Source organism: Sabethes cyaneus, chromosome 2 (genome assembly GCF_943734655.1).
Source record: "Sabethes cyaneus chromosome 2, idSabCyanKW18_F2, whole genome shotgun sequence".
NCBI lineage: Eukaryota > Metazoa > Arthropoda > Insecta > Diptera > Culicidae > Sabethes > Sabethes cyaneus.
The window spans coordinates 31724859-31739392 of NC_071354.1; the positions used below are offsets into that span (position 1 = coordinate 31724859).

The following is a 14534-nucleotide window of genomic DNA, read 5'->3' on the forward strand; positions in this document are numbered from 1 at the left end:
TCAACTCCTCTCTCGATATTGGTATTTCCAGAGCAGAGCAAGATTTTGATGTTTAGTGTTCGCTACTACCCGGTCAGTGGACCCAGGATTTCAAGCTTTAGGCGGCTACTCAAGTAACATTTTTATTATATAACAGGTTATCAAGCAATATTGTTCCTCGGATGTTAGCAGTACAATAGTTAAATAAGCTGTTCTTAAACAAAAATGTTTGTTAGGTGAGCTAGCTTACCCTGCTGGGCCCTTAAGGGTCAGTATATTCCATGATCCGATTCGTGTCCCTGTTTTCATGTTAAAGGCCGTTGTCAATAATCCAGATAGATTTCTTCTTCCAATATTTCATTAACTTTTTTGTTTTCGGTTACAGCAGGTTGTTGGCCTAAGGGTACCGCCAGAGTGCAAGCGACATGCGACGCGACGCGACATTTCTTGCTGTAGTTATACGCGCAGCCCTTTTTCGCCCGAAGCAGGACTGTGCATTTAGCAACATGAGAGCGAAGTCGTGTCGCGTTTACTCTGTACGGGGCCTAAGGTCCCGATCCCGCTGACGGGGCTGCCATGTTAAAAATGCTCCACTCAGCACCACGTGGATGTAGGGATAGGAATTAGTGAACAGAGGTAATAGATTTGCACATGTTCACTCTTTGCCAGGCCAAATTGAGTTGTTTTCCGGCCTTAAATTTCTGTTTATTACTTTGTTAAAATCATCTAGGGTAGATGCTCCATTAGTTGCGCCACTAAGCACAATATAACTTCATTTTTCTTGCTTATTGAGGTATATGCTTCAATTAATGCTTGTGGGATATAAATTTATCAAATACAAGGTATTTGTCACAAGGCAAGACAATTGCTTTCGTTGTACGAGAAGCTTTATAAAGAAAAAATGAATTTTCCGATTCAATTATATTGTACCAACAGTTGCGCTAATGTTTCCTTAATTAAGTTGCGTGTTCCTTTAATTGTGTTATTCCATACACATTGCTAGGTTGCTAAGTGAAAAAACATCGTAGCAAAACTATAGAAATGATATCATAACAGTCATACAAACGCATCTTCCACGCCCATATTCAGCACTGTGTTGTTTAAATTCTCCAAAACCAACTGTATAAGCATTGAACAGAGGTGTTTAGACATACTTGAAAAGCAGCTATACAGCATGTGCTGAATAAAAGCTGTCGGTTAAACGTTTAATAAGCAAAAATTGTTCCTTGGAGAGCGCCTATAGTTGTGCGTTCCAACAGCGCGTATAGTTGCGTTAGATTTTGGAAAATTGGCATTTTAGCAAATAATGCTTTGATTTTAAATGGTATAGTCTAACTACCAATACTTCTAAGAACCTGTTTTATATAATGAAGGTAATTGTTTTATCTAAAATGCTACGGTGACGAAAATATGCATTAATAATGAATAGTAGCGCAACTATTGGTACTACCACAACTATTTTTTCCATTTAAGTATTTGTCCTGTGTTTTAGTGTTTGGCCGTGTGTTTTATCTGTCTTAGGACAGATAGTACTGTAAATAATTTTTCTTCCAATTGCACTTTGTATTACATTGCATATAAATGCAGTATGTTTTATTAAGTAAAGAAAATAGAAAGTACCACGTAATTTTAAAACTTGTATTACCGACCAATGCATTGCATCAATGCATTTTCTAGACAGAGGAAATCCTAACCAAATTTTTACGTGTCCAAACATCTAGAGGCAATGCTAACTGTGACACTCATACACTCGCATTGAACAACTTTAAAGAGAATGAGTAAAATACGCAAATGCGATGCGAGTGCGACTCAAAATCCCGTTCTACACGCTTCGCTTCGGTCGCGCTGAGAAATTTTCAGTCTTCACTTCATTCAGTCCGTGTCGGTGTGCATTCCAAGTGCGACGTGTGGTGATTACGTTCGGTGTGTGTCCTCTCGGTCGGTCGGTTTCTGCTGTGCAGTGTGCTGCAGTGTCGTCTCCCTATATTCTATCTTATATCGTTGGCTGCTGTTCGGTTCTTGATTTGTAAGAAATTTGCTTGCCTTGGTCTATTGTGTCGGTTGAATTATCGCTCAAGCTGTGATTAAATAACTGTGCTGTGGTTCTATTGTGACAAACCGGTGTTTTCGGTGCCCGCAAAGAAGAATCTTCAGACGACCGAAACGGATTATCAAACTAAACTTCCAGCAAATTCGTCGGCCATTCGCTGGCACGCACACAGCCGCAAACGCACATACGAATACGACGGATTCGGGTTTCTTTTTGGTGATGCGATGCGAGTATTGTGTTCTCGCTCTGGCTACGCCAGCCAGTAGCAGAGCCCGATGCTGCGCCGATGATTAATCGGCGAAACGTTCAGAGGAAAATCGTGGAATTTTGTTTTTTTTTTGGTGAAAATATTTTCCATCGTCGTCGCCGTTTCCGATGGTGTGCCCGCGCCTTATTCCAGCCAGCCAACCCAATTTGAATGTTGTTTACCGTCGTCGGTCGATTGCAGACAAAATGATGTGTGGGTGGCTGTCTGCCAGAGTATAATAGCAGCGAAAATTGGTGTGGTACACTCTGTGTGTACGGTTTTTGTGCGAGATTATGCATTCATCGAGGTTCGAATACCCGAATAGAACGAAACAAGTTTCTATTGATGAATGCGATGCGAAGTTTCCCTTCTTTTATTATCGCTTTCTGCAGCGGTGTTGGTGTTGGTGGCGCGCATCGAGCGCGTATGTGTAGTGGTGTAGTGGTTGGATTTGCGGGTGTTACAGGGTGTACGCGATCGTTTGAACCGTCTTTGAGAACCATAACACTGATCGGTAAACATTCGATAATTCAAATTGGCTTTTGAGAAACTATATTTTGTAAACATTTTCGTATAAATTTTAGAATTTTTATTTACAAATATTCTCAGATTTGAAAACTAGTTTAATTATAATTTAAATTAAACTGAGAAAAAAGAATTAAGTGACGTTTTTGTAAAATTTTTGCCATTACAAAAGTATGAATTGGCGAACACGATAAAAGTACCTTCAAAAAATTTCAAGAACTAAACCTTAGTTTTTTTTGGAACTCCTTTACATTTTTCTTCACTATGAAAAATTTTGTGAGAACTCTTCAAGGGTTTATTTTTCCTATTTAACTAACAAAGTTTGCTTAAATGTTTATATAAGAATATTTACTCTGCAATGGTTGGTTCCTGAGATATGAATATTTGAAGTATTTTTTTTTTTGCTTTTTTTTTTGCTTTTTTTTTGCGCCCGCCACTCACCCCCACTCCAGGGGGCTCTAAGTATTGTGATCCCCCTGGTAGTGGTCGCAACTATTTATTATTTTATTTACAATATTTATTACAATTTCATTATACTTCCTACACTAAGTTCTTTTCTAAATTTACTGGGTAATCTAACTAACTTGGCTGATTTGCACCCCCAGTGAGATTTAGATCTCTTTGAAGGGAGTGCTCGTATGTTTAGCGTTCAAAATATTGGATCCACTTACCGCAAGAATTGTGGAAGTTTGAGTCGCATTAATCGTAACACCGAGTCTTTAAATTTCTTCAAGTTTCTCTCGTCTTTCATAGTATAAAACAACAAAAAAGGCTATCGTGAAATGTTTGTCACTAAAAGTTAATAAATTGGTCAACAAGAAACAAATATTTTCTAAGAATTAGAATTTTTTTTTATGTTTTGAATAATTTTCTACCCTGGCGGAAAACTTTCCAACGGACATTTGTCCTAGACTGCTGAAAAGATTCTCCTATATTCTCATTAGAAAAAAATTACTTTATGTGCCTTGGTTTGAGAGTTGTGAATTTTTAAAACAAACGATGTCGTAGATAATCGGAAAGCTTTCATTAGATTTCTATGAGAAAATAGCCTGATTTTTTAAATATTGTTTTTATTAATATGCTAGCCGACCCAACAAACTTCGTATTGCCACAAATTAAACTGTGTTGAACATAAACCATGAATCTCGAATGATCTTTGTCACAATCTCAAGTTTTGCAAGTTTCTGAGGAGTTCAACCTGAGATGATTCATTTTGGCAGTTACGTAACTATGAAAGCATGGGTAGTTTCATATACAAATTAGTAATTTTTCCCCACAGTAAAATAGAAAACAGCTCCTTCCATTACATAGCCAGAAAGCGGGTGATAGAGCGGAGCGAAAGCCGGCAAATTATTTTTAAAGTTTTTGAAATTGGCTTCAAAAATCGGAGGGTAAAAAATAATTTGTGGGATGTAAGTCGAATTTTTTTTTAATAAAATCAATTGTCTGTGGGCTCTACTGCCTGAAGAACTCGAAAAATGACTCCACACACTCATGTTAAGGCGTCTAACACTAGACAGAAATGGAAATTCAAACAACATAGTTTGCAAAAATCGCCATTTTTTCTTTCTTTTTGTAGGTTTTTGCATGGAAAACAATAACATATATGTAAAGTAAGAACAGATTTGGTTTTCACGTTTAAACTTTAGGTAAAAATGCGTCGACTAAAAAATTCTCTTTCCGTTTGGTTGCCCAACACTGGAAGGACAAAAACTTGATAAAATTTTTGCAGTAGCCTTATTGACTAATGTTTTATGGAAGAGTCTAAAATTTCTTGAGTTCGATTAGTTTTTGAGTTACGCAAAAATGTCTGTTTTATTTGTAGGAGAGTCCTTATCCCACTATCACAGGGGTGCGGGGTTTCAAAACATCATAAAGTAAATTTATACCTCTAAAATCCCCCACATGCCAAATTTGATTCTATTTGCTTGATTAGTCTTCGAGTTTTGAGGTAATTTGTGTTTCATTTACATGGGAGCCCCTCCCCTGTTAAAAGAGAGAGGGGTCATAATTCATCGTAGAAAAAATACTTGCCTCCAAAAACCTCAACATGCCAAATTTGGTTCCATTTGCTTGATTAGTTCTCGAGATAAGAGGAAATTTGTTTTTCATTTGTATCGGAGCCCCCTCCCCCTCTCAAAGGGAGGAGGGGTTTCAATTCACCATAGAAAAAATTCCTGTTTTCTAAGACCCCCTCATGCCAAATTTGATTCCATTTGCTTTATTAGTTCTCGAGATAAGAAGAAATTTGTATTTCATTTGTATGGGAGCCCCCCTGTTAAAGGGGGAGGAGTCATAATTCCCCTCCTAAATTGTCAATTAACCGTAGAAAAAATCGTTGCCTTCAACAACACTCACATGCCAAATTTGGTTCCATTTGCTTAATTGGTTCTCGAGTTATGCGGAAATTTGTATTTTATTTGTATGGGAATCCCCCCTCCTTAACAGGGGAGGAGTCCTAATTCACCAAAAAAAATTCTTGCCTCCAAAAATCCCTACTTGCCAAATTTGGTTTCATTTGCTTGATTAGTTCTCGTGATCAGAGGAAATTTGTATTTCATTTGTTTGGGAGCCCCCTTCTTAAAGGGCGGAAGGGGTCTCAATTCACCATAAAAAAAATTCTTGCCTAATAACTCGATATAAGACAATTTTTACCGTTGTATAAAACAACTTTTTTTTCTGGCAATTATAATTTTGATTAAAAAACCTTACAATTATGACTGAGAATTCCGATTTTCACTTGAATCGCTTACTCTTGGCATTTTGTGTAGAAGTTGCTGCTTTTTCGATTACATTATTTTAACAATTACATCGAAGCACTTAACTGTTCAGTGTATTTTCGATATGAAACAATTTTATTGTTAATTTTCATCATTTTTCCACAATGCGTCAATGTATTAAGCCATTTGAAAGCAAAATTCGTGCAATAGAATTAAACTAATGCGTTAGTACGTACCAGCAGCGTGACGACAAGTACCGGCTACGTTATTCCGAAGGGTAATAAGGAGGTCAAAACTTCACCAAAATCCTTCAGGTCGATAAATTTATCGTATGTTCTGTTAAAAACAATAGAAAAAAATAATGTATGAGCATAAAAAGCCATCATAGTTTATTTAGCGAAAAATTTTTTAGTTAAATATCAATTCGCTTATCAAGTAAGGCAACCTTTATTAGGTGCCTTCCTTGATATAGAAGGCGCAATTGATAATTCATCTCATAATTCAATGATTACAGTTATGATGAAACGTGGTTTGTGACGGATATGTCGCATCATCTACTGGATTAGCGAAAAGTTATCAATAAGAGCGATATGAACAAACCTTGGAAACTCATCTATCAGCGTTAGAATAGTGGGGGCTAATAGTTAATGATTGTCTTCAAAAGTGAACAACGCTAGGCTTCGAAATGATTGGCTTCGTAGATGATATAGTTATAGTATGTATGTTACGTTATCGTAAACATAATGATGAAGGAAATTCCGAGAAGACGTTGAGATTTCCATAAGCGTGTTGAGAAAATTAACGTTAAAGATGATGCGCTTTTTTGGAACGCACAAGCATGGAGGGGAACTGAAGCGCGGAATCTTTTGCATAATGTAGACCAGATTGACAAAGATGATCTTTCGCTAGCTGAGGGAAAGGATGAGAGCTATTGCGAAAAAAAATCAAGAGTCTAAACGGATCCATGAGGAAAGCGCAGAGTTCGAACAACGGAAAGACGATGAAATCGTAGAAAGAGTTCTCAATCTGTTCGTTACCGATGAAACATACGGTGAAAGGAATTTTGTGATCAACAACAACCAAACTGCCGGAAATTTGTTTGCTCCTGACAATGAAATCATACGTGTTTCTGATAAAGCAGCGTCGTGATTCTCAAAGCGAGGAATGCGCACAGGAATACTGAACAAATTATCCAAATCTTGATTCAATGTTTGGTTTGAGTGTTTGTTGTATTTTAGTACACTATTTCCTTGAAATAATCTTAAAACTGCATGAAATTTAAAAGCCCAAGCGGCATAAATAAGCCGAAATAGATCAAAAATAAAACCATCTAGCACAGGATATTTTACAATTTTACTGTACAGAGATACCACGGATTCAATCGTTGGACAATCGAAAAAATTTATTTTCAATGCCCTTCGAGAGTCAAAATTACGTGTGATAACTAAACATCCTCGAAAAACTTGTTAAGAAAGTTCAATCTAACGAACTTTTTTTGTCGGAAGATTTAACCACTGCGATCATTATTTTGATCTATTGTGGTATATCTAACGAACTTTCTAACATTGGTCAAATCAAGGCAGCATTGAAAGCCAGAAACTTGCCCACGAATTCCGAACAGTCCAAAGATGGTCAACTGGCAGAATCCACAAGAAACTTTCAATACTTAAAAGGAAGTCTTTTAAATTTGCAGAGTAATATGGTAATTAGGCGGATTCCGCCAACAATGGTTAAAAAAGCAGAACCACAGTTTACAGATTTTAAAATTGTTGCATTTCGTTATAGTGTCGCAAAAAGGTACAGATGCCATCTCCACCTACGGGTCTTTGGGTGATAATTGATGTCTGTGCTGGAAAAAGTCATGGATAAGACTTCTTACATATTAATGGTCACGAATCTAACAGCTTTTTCATTTTCGACGGTGGAGACTAAATTGCATGTGTAATGAATTCCATCGATTTAAAAAGTAAATGACGCCTCCAAATATGATTTTTTGAAGAAAGATTTCTGGTTCATCTAGAATTCCATTCAACATTGAATATCCATTTAAATGACAATTTCGTATGTTGCAAATACTCATAAATATTTTTTGTGCAAAAAGCATCTATCAGGCTGTCAACAGCGAAGGCCAATTTTTTGAACACAGCTAAAATTTAAATTTTCAAATCTCGAAGTTACGATATTTCAACAAATATCTTGGCTGTTGAAGGTGTCCGCCTTTTTTTCCTCGGACAACATTTAATTGATCCAAAAAAGCACTCATCGCTTTGAATGAAATCCCAAACTCTTCCCCAACTGAAATTGCGAATTCATAGAATCCAAGCGCACAGGAACAACAACAACAACAAAAAACTCCTCCGCCTAGCTGGAGTCAAGTTGATTATTATAGTAGAGAAATAATTTCGGTAAGTTTTCCCCAAACTGCAACTTCATGCCAGTCAGCCAGAGCCAACAGTCAACAGTGGCCAAACCGGTCGGTCCCGTCCCGTCCGTCGGTCGGTCGCTGTGCGCTGTGCCTGTACCGCTTCGTTCGCAGCGTAGAGAGAGGTACAGCACGACCAATCTGGTTTGGCGAAGCTTATTACTAGCTGCTATTATTACTCTATACTGCTCCGCGTATCGTATTCCTTCATATTTTGCACACATTTAATGGGGTGTTTCCCGAGGTGCACTTCGCTCCCTACATGTATAAACATATCTGCTCTGTACGGTCATCCCAATGAGGTTGAATGCTGAACGATGTGGGACTATCACCTTTTGAAACTTTTATTTATTATATCTTGTGCTGGATTTCGCATTTTCATACATGTTGGTTGACCGGAGAGGTTATCCGTCGTCGGGTGCAAGGCGACGCCGTGTTGGCAGAGTAGTCACGGGAGAAGTTTTCTTTTCGCCGTACTCGTTTCGATATGTAGATTCATTCTCCGTCGTCCGGCGGATCGGCGTTTAGTCATAGTGGCACTACTGACTGGTAGAAGGTCGCTTATGCGAGCGGAGCGAGCCGGGAAGCCGCAGGGTGCTAGAAGCATCGTATGCTGCCCGCGGGGTACGCGAGGGCGAACAGATCCATGCTGGTGCTGGTGTGCTCACCGTTTCGGTTCGGATCGGATCGGCACTAAAACTCCCACACATACACATGCTTGGATGCAAAACTCGTCGTCGAAGTCGATGGCTGTCGACGAGTTGGGGCGGTGCGTTCGACAGAAGATTTATGAGAAAACATTTATCAAAATGTTTCAGTTTGCTTCTCTGGGAAAACCATTGATTTTTCCTGCGGATAAGGAAACTTGTATCGCTGAATGAAATGAGCATTTTTTTGGAATGCGAGGAGCTCATTGCAACGGGCGTTAGTTTCCCTTAGCAGCTCCGGTTATCGTTATAACTAATTTTGTTTTATTTTGATTTGATTTGGTTTGAGCCTGTCAGTATAGATCTTTGGCTTCCATCGAGGTTGTTACCCGATCTCCACTAAGCTTGCTGGTATCGCAGCTGGTACCATGAGCAGGTATTGATCGCCTACAAGTAAGCAGGGCCCCAGTCCTCCCAATTAGCTTCCAGATACGAAGCGGGTATAACAAGCCAGTCGCCGTATGTTCAAAATTCGGCAGTGCTACTAGACAGTGTCAGTAGGGCCGTTGTACTAAACTCGTAACCAAATAGTGTACCGATTCAGCCTGGGTGTATGTTAAAACGATCCGCAAGAATTTCGTTGGAATACACTCGGTTAATGCTAATATTACTAATCAATGTGACTAGTTCAAACCTTCTACAGAAGCCACCAGACAAAAGACGATACGTGGTTCCAACACCTTGAGAAAGATGTTAAATACATCGAAACGTCGGGCATAGAATGAATAAGTGTCGTTTTGCTTTGCCGTTTGAATGTCCTGCCGAAAACAAAGTTTTAAACTCGTAACTGTTCTATACTCTAACAACGGGTTGCGAAGTCAGTCAATACAGAAGGGTCAAGTCTTTAAAGACGTTTAAGCCCCAGGGTTTACTTTGCTTCGCTTTGCAGGTGTGCGAGGCAACCGATCAATGAAAACTATCGCGAAAATGGTTGTAACCACGTAATATGTATAATAATCGCACGTTTTCCAAAGCGTGAACTTTCCCAATGACCTATTGCTTTCACGGTTACTTGACGAATAACTATAACTGATATGGTTGATATTATACCAGACAACAGTTGCGATACCATTTCACAAATGTCGGTTATCTTCTTGACTGGAAGATAGGTGATAATATTTATAGTAAGAGTATGGTTCCCCCTAAGATACACAAAAACCCTTTGGCAATGAGACCTATCCCGTCTAATGTTTGAACCCCTGCCGACAAAACAGCCGCTTGGTTAGTAGACGAAATGAGAAAATGCTCCATTAGGCATGGAGCAAATGTGAAGAATTCGCTAGAATTAGCAGCACAAACCGTTCGTTCGATGTTAGTGCTTTATTTCCGAGCGTGCCAGTCCCCGCTGCTATAAAAACCATACGGGAACATTTAGAGAGAAATCGGGCTCCCTCCATTTACGTCGAAGCCTACATAACGGTGGTGAAAGAATGTACGAGCCAGAACTTCTTTACATTTAGGGAAAAAATTCAAACAAGAATTTGGCCTTAGTATAGGAAGTAAACTCTCACCCCTCCTGGCAGAAGCGTTTATGAGTGACTTCGAAGTCGAATTGCGTAAAGAAAAGCTTTTCCCCAGAGTATGGAAACGGTATGTTGACCTGCAGCAAACATACTAAATTCTCGATGCCCACCATAAAATTTATAGTGGAAAAAGAAGTGGATGAAAAATTACCTTTTCGGACCTGTTAATAACCAAAAAACCGGACAACACTCTGAAATTTGGAATTTATAGAAAACCAACATCCACAGATCGATACATCACGTCGGATTCCAATCATTTTGGCGCCCAAAAACAAGCGGCCTTCTATTCCATGGCACACCGTCTTGTCCACATCCCTATGGAAGAAGCGGACTTCATAGTGGAAAAAGAAAATATATATAAAGCTGTCAAAATTAATGGATACGACAAGCAGTTTGTCGATAGAATCATCCGGGTACATGAACGCCTCTATTCTACATCATACCGATCGAAGTCGGATCCGATCAGAAATTGCGCTTCGACCGGAATACAATGTATGCTATAACGTCGACTGGAACGTTTTTGTTCGGAACGAGCCCGATCGGAATGTAGAATCGGCGCGATAAACAAAATGTAACTATACTACAACCAGTGATAGAGAATGTCGAAAGAATTACCATGCCGTTCTATTCCAAAGTCACCAACCCGATTAAAAACATTTTAAAACGACATGGCTATCACGTAGTTTACAAAAGTAATACTGCCATATGCGTTTCACTTTGCAACGTGAAGGATAAGATTCCTACCACAGATAGGTCAGGAATCTATCAAATCAACTGTAGAGGCTGCCCGTCATTATATATTGGCCAAACTTGCCGTAAAATCCAAGCCAGGATAAAGGAACATAGGAATGCAACAGAGAATAAACGGCTCCAATGTGGCGATGCATGCCATTAGTCTTCAACATCAAATAGACTGGGGCAGTGCAAAAATGTTAAAAAACGTGCGAAAATCGTCACATTTAAATGCCTGGGAGTCTATGCGGGTAGCTACAGCTGAGCAACCGCTGATGAATGAGGATGATGCTCCAATAAATTCGCCGCTCTTCAGTTTGACTAAGTTGAGGATGTAGATGCTTCATCTCTTCAAGATAATCAGTTGGACATCACCCCGTTGATGGGAAACATATTTTCCGAAGCCGGTCGGTTTAAAAGGTAAACTATCCGTTTTGTAAGAACTATTAGTATTGTGTCCCGTTCACTAAATATTGAGTTATCGGTTCTTACGTTGGCATGAAAAAAGTTTTTGTAGTGAAAGTATGGTTACCCATAAATGGGGGTTGGAAAAATTACTCAAGATATCACTAGTATGGTGTTCTGTTGCTTAAGGTTTTTCTAAATACTAAAAAAATACTTCCGATTAATTGTTGTGAATAAATTTTCTCGTTCAGCCAGTTTTGACGATAGCGGCAAGGTCAGATTTAGTTAGAATAACGTGCAAATCATACATTTTGACTTTAAGACAACGTATGTTTTGCGTACGAGCTGGCACAGGTTCTGCAGCCACGTTTCCAGTTACGGCGAGGCAATTCGGCCTTTTACTAGGACTGTCAAAATCGAAATTTTATCAGGTTGATAACATTCGAAGTTCGAATGGCGAATACTGTACGAACGACAACGAAATTTTGGAATTTCTCTTTTATAGTCACATTGCAGGCTGTGTGGAACCTGAAATTTAAAACGATCCAGAAATTGTTTTAGGTGACTTACAGTCATGGGCTTTTGCTCGGAGATTTGTCAGAAGTCAGAACTGGAGCGATTGAGTGGGACGTGAACTGCAGTTCTATCTCCAAATAAACCTCGAACAGATGGAATATACCCTATTCTGCTGCAGAACGGATTCAAATACTTCAAACACATGCCAGAAGGGCAGTGGCTTAAAAGGCCACTGTACAATCTTAAAGATCGTCCTTTTGGGGCAGACCTGGAACCATTAATGAAGTTGAGCTAGATAGTTCCTTTGCCCCAATTCGGTAAAACATAACTAACGAAATCAATGACTTTTTAAGATTTGGGTTCTATACTCGGTATGAAGTGAGAAGGAAACTTCCGAAAAAGTTATAGCTAACTAAAGTAAGAGCCCCAGAACCAGAGCAGATGCGCTGAATTTTACAAAAGCAGCAGGTGTCGATATCATCCAATATTCTTTAAATGATAAAGAGTAGGACTGTGTCCAACTAGGGGTCCCCTGATCGTGCGTAGTTCCCTGTTTAACCCTCTAGATGGGTAGCCCAGTTCAGTTTTTCATCCAGAATTATTTTGAGACTACATTCCTGAAGCTCAGCCTGACAGTTAGACATCAGTACAGGGGAGTAACAATATATCGTCGCCTAGTGAATGGTATAACGACTGTTTTTGTGGGGTTTATATTAAGCCACTCTTGAAAAACATCTTAACATGGTGGTGTTTATAGCTCCTAGCTGCCAAACTTTCAAACTTTCTTCTGACGATAAGCACTATGTTGGCGGAGTAAGCAATAGGCTGATAGCCAAGCTGCGATAACTCGTGAAGGAATGCGTCGGCCACTAGTGACCAAAGCAACGGGCAGAGAGAACTTCTTGTGGACTTCCTTTCATTGCTAAAACCGTGATCGACGTCTCTCCCAATGATGCTGATTTCTTTGCTCGGAAGCATTGCTTCAATGTAGCTCATTGAGTGTGGTCGATTTCATTTTGAAAGAGAGCCACATATAATTACACTACAGCCGTGATAATTGAAGCATAGGGCGTGTTGCCGAAAGCGCCTTCAATATCAAGGAAAACACAAAATGCCGTCTCTTGATATTTGAGCGATTTCTCAATTAACGTCACTACGCATTACAGTACGGTTTCCCCAGATTTTCCTGTTGGTATGCATGTTGATTTCTTCCATCCAACAAAGATTTTCTCAAAAACTCATTGCGGGTATAGTTATCCGTGTTTTCTCCATCAACTTGAGAAGCGTTGATGTCAGACTTATTGGTCTGAAAGGTTTATGCATGATTTTCTCTTTCTTATTTGCCTTAGGTATGCCTTTAGCCTACTTTCCGACAATTCTCCAGGATATGTCCCAAAGTGAGATTGGCGCGAAAAATGGTAATGAGCTCGGTAATTATAACGTTCTCCATTTTCTGTAAGAAATACCATTCAGATCTGTAGACTTGTTTGGTTCAAAAGTGCTAAGTGCCCATTTAATCGAAGGCTCCGTAAGCAATCGACGTGCAAGTAGAATCGAGTCGTTTGGGACACTATGTAACGACACTTCCTAAACCAGTGAGGCCTAATTTCATCGATTTATTCTAAACGCTTTACACTCTGTATTTAAATGAACGAGAAAAAAAACAATGGAAATTATACAAATATTGCTGTACAGTCAATTGTGTTGTATACAGCCAGGGATTGTCCACCAAATTTTTTAACATTTTTCTGTAGTCATCACCAAGCGCGAGACTACGTGCGACCGCACGGGTTTTCCGGTTTAAACGCCGGCTCTGCTTTTTAGCAATGTAGAGCAATTGGCAATGTTGGGGGCTTAAACCCAGATACATACACTGGTTGTACACGGTCGTTGTCAGACCAATACTGGCGTATGGTTGTCTTGTATGGTGGCAGAGAGAGGAAGTTGTGACTGTTCAGACAAAGCTAAACTATCTTCAAAGGAGGTTCAATGGCAACTTCTGGATCATTTACTACGACTCCTACCGTCACCCTTGCAGCTATTTTCAGTTTTAATGTTCTACACTTCCACCTGAAGTAGGAGGCACTGATATAATGTGTTTATCGACTACACGCAATTGGTCTTTGGCAGCCTGTGGACGGTTCCCCGGGTCATACTCGAATATGGTCGCAAATTGTTGCTGAGGACAAGTTTGCTCCTGCTCCTGCGATGTAACGCTCATGCGTACTTTTCCGTATAGGACGTTCCGACTATGTGGTCTGTTATACCGATGGTTGCTGCTATTTATTGCTGTAAGATGGAATTGGAGGAATCCTATTCGTTGGGTAGTTACTGCACCGTTTTTCAAGCTGAAATCTTTGCAATTATGTGCGAAGCTCAGTTTGCAGTTCAGAAAGTACTGATAGGCAAGATTATCTACCTCTGTTCTGATAGCAAATTCAAAATCTAAAACAATTATCACCTGCCAGCCTGCCACACTCAATTAGAAGAACTGAGCATTCTGAATGTCGTTCACCTGGTTTGGGTTCCTGGCCATTCTGGTGTAATCGGAAATGAATGGGCTGATGAACTAGCAAGATCTGGAGCAGAAAAGTCGGTTTTCGGTGCGTAACCTGCTTTACCAATTGCGGAATGTTGGATAAATTTTAAATTTAATTTTTTAAATTTTTATTTTAAAGTCAGCTTAAATTGTTTTATGTGACCTATTT

At 39.4% G+C, this 14534-nt stretch overlaps 1 protein-coding gene across 5 annotated transcripts in view; it reads left to right on the top strand.

The window, feature by feature from the left end:
- The first annotated feature begins 1867 nt into the window (after positions 1–1867).
- Positions 1868–14534, top strand: part of LOC128734088 (growth factor receptor-bound protein 2) — a 101496-nt gene continuing 88829 nt past the window's right edge. For 4 of the 5 annotated variants that reach the window (XM_053828096.1, XM_053828098.1, XM_053828097.1 and 1 more), the window contains exon 1: positions 1868–2005. The gene's annotated coding sequence lies outside the window, so the exon portion shown is untranslated. The remainder of the gene's footprint in view (positions 2006–14534) is intronic. The other variant, XM_053828100.1, reaches the window with a different exon arrangement.